Below are 7360 nucleotides of genomic sequence, written 5' to 3' on the forward strand. Positions count from 1 at the left end.
AGGATAATTGATAAGAACTATTTACACAAACTCGAGACAGGGGATTCTTGGTATAAGCATTAGCAATCTGGTGTCCATCTGGATTGAAACAATATGTGGTGGCAGAGAAATCAGCATTTGAATAACACAAGGGTAAATTTTGAACAGTGTCTAAAAGCATTATTCCTAACACCCCTCATCCCCCACACCCTGAACTTGTGGGCAGAGAGAGTGACACAGAAGAAGGATTCAAGAACAGACTTGAGTGCTCAGAAAAAAACAGAGACTGGAGCAGAGAAAGGAATAGAGCTAGCCAAATAATTGGGTTAAGTTTAAACAGTAGCTGAGAGACTGCTCCAGCAAAAGGCCTAAGCTTTAAACTTATTTAGCAGCCTCCATGTCTTATTTATACCGCTGGTAGGCCCCAGAGAGCCCTGCAATAATATTCAGCAGCAATTTGTCTATGTCTCAGTACCCAAGGTACTGTTATATGATTTAGTGCAACTGTGGGACAGTTACATGCTTAGCGGAATGTATATATACTTTAGATATTGTTGCAAAGAAGTGACTATTGATTAGACAAACAGTTGTTTCTTCCATAAATGGAAATTGCCTTGTTTTGATACAACAAATATTTTACTTGATGCTGTCTTTAATTAGGAAACAATAATGAAGAGAGAAGAGAATGATTGCTAAGTATTTTAGTTGAAATGTGTACTAGAGTGCTAGCCAATAGGGTAAGACAGATAAAGTTTTGCAAGTATTAAGATTTAAAAAATTGAGAAAAAGTGGAAATATAATCAATGAAGAGAAATAAAAAAACACACACAAAGAAGAAAGAGAGGGGAGAGAGAGAGAGAGAGAGAGAGAGAGAGAGAGAGAGAGAGAGAGAGAGTAGAGGCCGGCCATAAACAAGCAGAGAGAGGGGGATTACTTAGTATGAACAAAGATAATTTAAAAGATATAACAAATGGAAGATCACATTCACAGATACTGTAAGATGCTCAAAGTAAGTTGTTTCTCCCTTCTTCTATCTTCACCCTGCCTTCTGCCATGCATCCTCACGAGCTTAGCTCCAGATGCTTCCTACCCAAGCCCAAGAACCAGTTTCACTGAATACTTTGCTTCCTCCCTTTCCCATTATTTCACCCAATCTGTTGCCATCTCCATATGCATAGCCCTTCCTCCAGATCCATGGCTCCGACTTTGATGAGACATTCACTTTATCACCACCTATCCTACCCTTGCCTGCTGCCACCTCTGTATCCACAGGCCTAAATCCAGACCACAGTTTCAGAGACATCTCTGCCTTGTCCATTTAAACAGCTCATCCATCACTTTACTTGGCCAATTTGTGGTCGCATAGCTCCCACACTGGCTCAACTTAAAGTAGGACAGATCCACACATCACACACATAGCAAAAAAAAAAAGAAGTTCACATGCACATATCAAACCACAAAAGATAAGGCAACATAAATGGCCAAGACAGCATGTCTATTTTCAATCTAGTAATCTCCAATGAAAACTACCTTGATTAGCCAATGAAAGAATTTCAAAGAATAATCAATAAATTTTTATCAATTCAAGGAAGTTAATGAAGACACAAACAATTAATTCACGGAACTCCAAGAGAATAGAGAGCAAACACCTGAGTGATATCTAAGACAACACAAATACATAGCTAAATGAAATGACAATAGTAATTCAGGATTAAAAAACTGAATCCAAGAAATAGGTAGAAACATTGAGGAGAACAGAAGCTAAAGTGAAGATGGAATCAAGAAAATACTCAATATAGCAATTAGAGGAGAAAACGTTTCATGACTTACACCTTACAAGTAGAATAAATCAAGCAGGTAGCAGTATATCTGGACTCAAAAACAAAGTAGAGGGTCTAGACAAAACAAGGAGAGAATATGAGAAAAAATTCAAAACCCAGGAAAGGAACGTGTAAGAAGTATGAGACTCCTTTCAAATAAAGGCACAAATGAGAGAGATAAATTCCACGCCTATGGCATAGACAACACCATTGTTAATATCATAAAATAAAACTTCCTCAAACTAACAACTGACATACCTAACCTGTGCAGATTCAGTAGGTACACAGAACGCCAACTAGATAAGACCAGGCAAGAAATTCCCCATGCCATAAAATAACGAAAGTATACTAAGTATACAGAACAAAGGAAGCATATTGAAATCTGCCGTAGAAGAACACAAGCCATATATAAAGAGAATTCCATCAGAATAGCAGGTGACTTCTCAATAGAAACTCTGAAAGCTGAAAGAACTTGGAGCAATCACTCCTAACTTCTAAAAGACAGTGAGTGCCAGCCAACACTCCTTTATCCAACAAAACTATCAGCCATAGAAGAGAAAGAAAGACTTCTCTGTAATAGAAACAGCCTAAAAAATTGTATCCAACAACAATAAACAAACACCTGCACAACTGAGAAATCTATTCTATCTCCCCTTCCCAGTGAGATCCACAGTCCTCCCAGAGCCCTCTTTGTTACTTAGCTTTTCTGAGTCTATGGATGGTAGCATAATTATCCCTTACTTAAGACTATCATGCACTTATAAGTGAGTATATATGATGCTTGTCTTTCTAGGTCTGGGTTACTTCACTCAGAAATATTTTTTCTAGTTTCATCCATGTGCCTGAAAATTTTGTGATTATATTTTTAAACAACTAAGTAATATTTTACATGTAAACCATGTAAATATACCACAGTTTCTTTATCCATTATTTGGATGAGGGACACCTAGGCTGTTTCTAATTTATGAATAAAACTGCTATGAAGATAGTTGAGTCTTGATATGAAGGTATGTGCTTAGTCTTATTGTAACTTGTTAGGCACTGGGGAAGAGGGTTGGTGGGGGAGAGAGATTGAGGGACTGGGAGGAGTGGAGAAAAAGGAGACTGCAGTTGTTAGAACTAACTCCCCCTGAGTCCCACTCCTCTTCCATTTTCTTATAGAAAAGAGAAGGCCTCCCAGGGATATCAACCAAACACTGCAAATCAAGTTACAATAAGACTAGGCACAATGACATACACACACACACACACACACACACACACACACACACACACACACACACACACATATATACAAACACACACATATATATATAGTTATACATTACGTATATAATTTATATTTTATTATAATGGAAGCAATATTAGGCACACTAACATATAGTCATATATGACTAATATATATGTATAATGTATATTAAATACATTAATACAGAATTATATATAACCATATATAATATACTATAGTGAAATATATATAATTATAAAAGTATAAACATATATTTATATTTATGTATACATTTTAAATAAATATAAATATTTTAGATAACTTTTAAATAAATATATAAATATTTAATAAATATACAAATAAAATAGAAGTAAAAAATAAATAACTAAACAAATATAAATATATGATTTACATGTTTATTATATATAATAACAAATATATTATATAATTATAAGCAATATTGTATTAATATATTATATATATTAGTCATATAAGACTATATGTCACTGTGCCTAGTATTGTTTCCAGTGTTCTTCTGTTTTTTTCATCTTTATTAAATTGGATATTTCTTATTTACATTTCGATTGTTATTCCCTTTCCCGGTTTCCGGGCCAACATCCCCCTAACTCTTCCCTCTCCCCTTCTCTATGGGTGTTCCCCTCCCCATCCTTCCCCCATTACCACCCTCACCCCAGCAATCACATTTACTGGGGGTTCAGTCTTAGCAGGACCAAGTGCTTCCCCTTCCATTGGTGATCTTACTAGGATATTCATTGCTACCTATGAGGTTAGAGTCCAGGGTCAGTCCATGTATAGTCTTTGGGTAGTGACTTAGTCCCTGGAAGCTCTGGTTGGTTGGCATTGTTGTTCATATGGGGTCTCAAGCCCCTTCAAGCTCTTTCAGTCCTTTCTAAGATTCCTTCAACGGGGTCCCATTCTCAGTTCAGTGGTTTAATGATGGCATTCACCTATGTATTTGCTGTATTCTAAATGTGTCTCTCAGGAAAGATCTACATCCGTTTCCTGTCAGCCTGTGCTTCTTTGCTTCATCCATTTTATCTAGTTTGGTGGCTGTATTTGTATGGGCCACATGTGGGGCAGGCTCTGAATGGGTGTTCCTTCAGTCTCTGTTTTAATCTTTGCCTCTCTCTTCCCTGCCAAGGGTATTCTTGTTCCCCTTTTAAAGAAGGAGTGAAGCATTCACATTTTGGTCATCCTTCTTGAGTTTCATGTGTTCTGTGCATCTAGGGTAATTTGAGCATTTGGGCTAATAGGCACTTATCAATGAGTGCATACCATGTGCGTTTTTCTGTGATTGGGTTACCTCACTCAGGATGATATTTTCCAGTTCCAACCATTTGCCTACGAATTTCATAAAGCCGATGTTTTTGATAGCTGAGTAATATTCCATTGTGTAGATGTACCACATTTTTTGTTTTATAGACTTCAGACTAAAATCAATAAGAAAAATTTGTATGTGTTGTTGTGCACTGTACATTCTTTGGTGCTTGCATAAAATATTTTGTTGATATCTGTTAGGTCCATTTGATTTAAAGTGTCATTTTATTTTAAAGATGTAGATGTAAAACTGCAGATTACTGAAATAGAAAGCAATAAAACAACACAAAGAGTAAATAAATCCAGGAGTTTGTTCTTTGAGAAGATAAACAAGATCAACAGATTCTTGACAAAACTACTAAGAAGAAAGTGATAATACAAATTAACAATATATGAAATGAAAAGGGAAACATTCAGAGGACAGCAGAGAAATTCTGAATATTGCAATTCTGGGGATTGGATTGAGTATGGCTCCTGCTTGCTCGTATTTTTGGATAATTTGTTGCTAATTGGTGGGACTGTTGATGGGGTGTGGCTATTTAGGCAAGAATGCCAGCGATTATGAGTTTTGAACTTTAAAAAGACTCATGCTATTCCAAATGTCTTCTCATTTTGTATTTGTCGATTGAAATGTAAGTTTTTAGCCATGGTTTCAGTGTTATGCTACCTGCTACCTTCATTCTGATGTTTTGGACTCTAACCCCGTGGAACCAAAACCTAAATAAACTCTTCTATAAGTTGCCTTGGTCATGTTATTTTGTTACAGGAATAGAAAAATAACTAATATAATAAGGGGATACTTAAAACCCTCTCCTATATTATGTATCTAAAATATATGAATGAATTTCTTGATTCATCCAACTACTAAAGTTTAGCCAAAAAGAGATCAATAACCTAAGCAGACCGATAGAGACGGAAATAGTAATAAAAACAAATCCAAACAAAACAAAACAAAAAACCCAAAAAACTCTTCCAACTAAAAATATCCCAGGCCCAGACAGACTCACAGCAGAATTCCACCAGACCTTCAGAGAAGAGAAACAACCAATACTTCTTAAGTTATGAGGGGGCGGGGGTACTCCCAAACTCTTTCTATGAAGCCAGTATCACTCTACCAACCAACCGAGGTATATATGCAACAAAAACCAAATCTATGCCCTTCCCCCTTTCTCCCTTCAGCCTGTCCCACACTTATCTTGAGCTGCAGCTTTCTATCTGTTTTTAGATAGGAAATCAGTCTTTTTGGTTGTGTTGGTGATGGGAAGAAAGAAACAGAGGCAGCAGAGACAGTGCAGCAGCGCTGGCTGGCAAAATGTCTACTAAAGAGGCGGTGAAGCTTGGGAGAAAGAATAAGCTACAGAAATGCGGAAACAACCAAACCATGGAAGAGGTCTTGATTGTGGCAAAAGCTCTGGAATTGTCAAGCGGCCTTCACAAATGTTGAGGCAGAGTCACAGAAGAGCAGGGTGACAGCCCTGTAGAAATGGGAGTGAGAGTGGTGACAATAGCTGTAATATTGGCAGCAGTGGCAGCAACTGCCCTTAAAACATCTTAAAATCATGGACCTGAAAGTTGTAATACAAATGCTAGCCAGTGACAAGGGCTGAGAAATAATGACATTTAGGGCTACAGTTGTAGAACAAAGGTTCTAAGCCCTTTAGTTCCCTTGTAAGGAAAGGTGGCAAATCCCATGACTCCATTGGAACTGTAACGTCACAGAGCACCCCTACTGGTCTAGCAGTTCCATTTCAGCAACTCATTGCTGTTCAACACTGAGGGTGACAAAAGCCATCAGAGACCCACATGGAAAGATTTCCTTCTTACCATGATTTCGACACAAGGAGGTTGGTAACCTGCTGACTATATAGTATTGCAAAGATATGATATTTGTTTTTTTCTAAGTAGTAGGATGAAGGGGCCTGGGAGTATATATAACACATACAAATCTTAATTTAAAATTTATTAATTTTATATTTTGAGATTATAATATAGTTGAATCATTCCCCCTTCCCTTTTCTCCTTCAAATCTTGTTTTTTCAAATTCTTGTCATCTTATTTTCATTTATTGTTGGTGTGTGTGTTCCTAAATATATAAATAAAACCAGCCCAATATGTATAATGTTACTTGTATATAAGTTTTCAGGGCTGATCATTTGGTATTTGATTAACCAATAGGTATATACTCATCCCAGGGAAACACTATTCTCCTACTGTTAGCATTCATTAGTTACCTGTAAGTCTTCGTAAGGTTGATGCCTCATGGGATTTTGTCCTTCCACATCACCATGTCTGTTGGTTTTATCCTTGTCCATCTCATGTTTATGCAGCCATACTTGTGAATGTTTATAAGTGTAGCTTTTGGCATTCAAAATCTTAAGCTCTCAATTTTAAATGCTTACAAAACAATGAAAGGGGAGCATTTCTTCCTTCCTTTCTTCCATTCTTTCTTCCTTTCTTTCATACAAAAGTACCTCTCAGCTAATCATTTTTAGAGAATATGTTCAGTGAGTCTGATAACTTGATCTCCTTTTCTGTAATGAAATCCCTGATACAATTCATTTATTTTACCAGAGTTTATCTGGACTTATGGTGTAGGAGATGACAGCTTTAAATCAGCAGGCCCCTTGCTTTGGTTCTCTGACTAGGAGGGTACATGTCAGTAGTGGAGAAGAGGTCACATCAAACTGATCACATCGTTAAAGAGGCCACGTTTTCCTTCACTATCCTCTTCTAAAAACCACCTCCATTGACTCAGGGGACTTTAATTAGGATTCCATTTCTACTCTGTAGCAGAACACTGTGGGTAAAGCCAAAAAGTTTGACACTTTGGGGGAGAGACCATGTCCAGCCCATGGTAGACTAAGACTAAGTAGTAGAAGACTAAGATTTTGCGGTGGCATGTCTAGAGTTAGGACATTTCTCTAATGCTTCCTGCAGCCCTTCTCCCCCCAATAACCCATAGCAAAACCTTATTTCATGTTTTCTTAAAATTCAC

This window comes from Rattus norvegicus, chromosome 5 (assembly GCF_021556685.1).
Source record: "Rattus norvegicus strain SHRSP/BbbUtx chromosome 5, alternate assembly SHRSP_T2T, whole genome shotgun sequence".
NCBI lineage: Eukaryota > Metazoa > Chordata > Mammalia > Rodentia > Muridae > Rattus > Rattus norvegicus.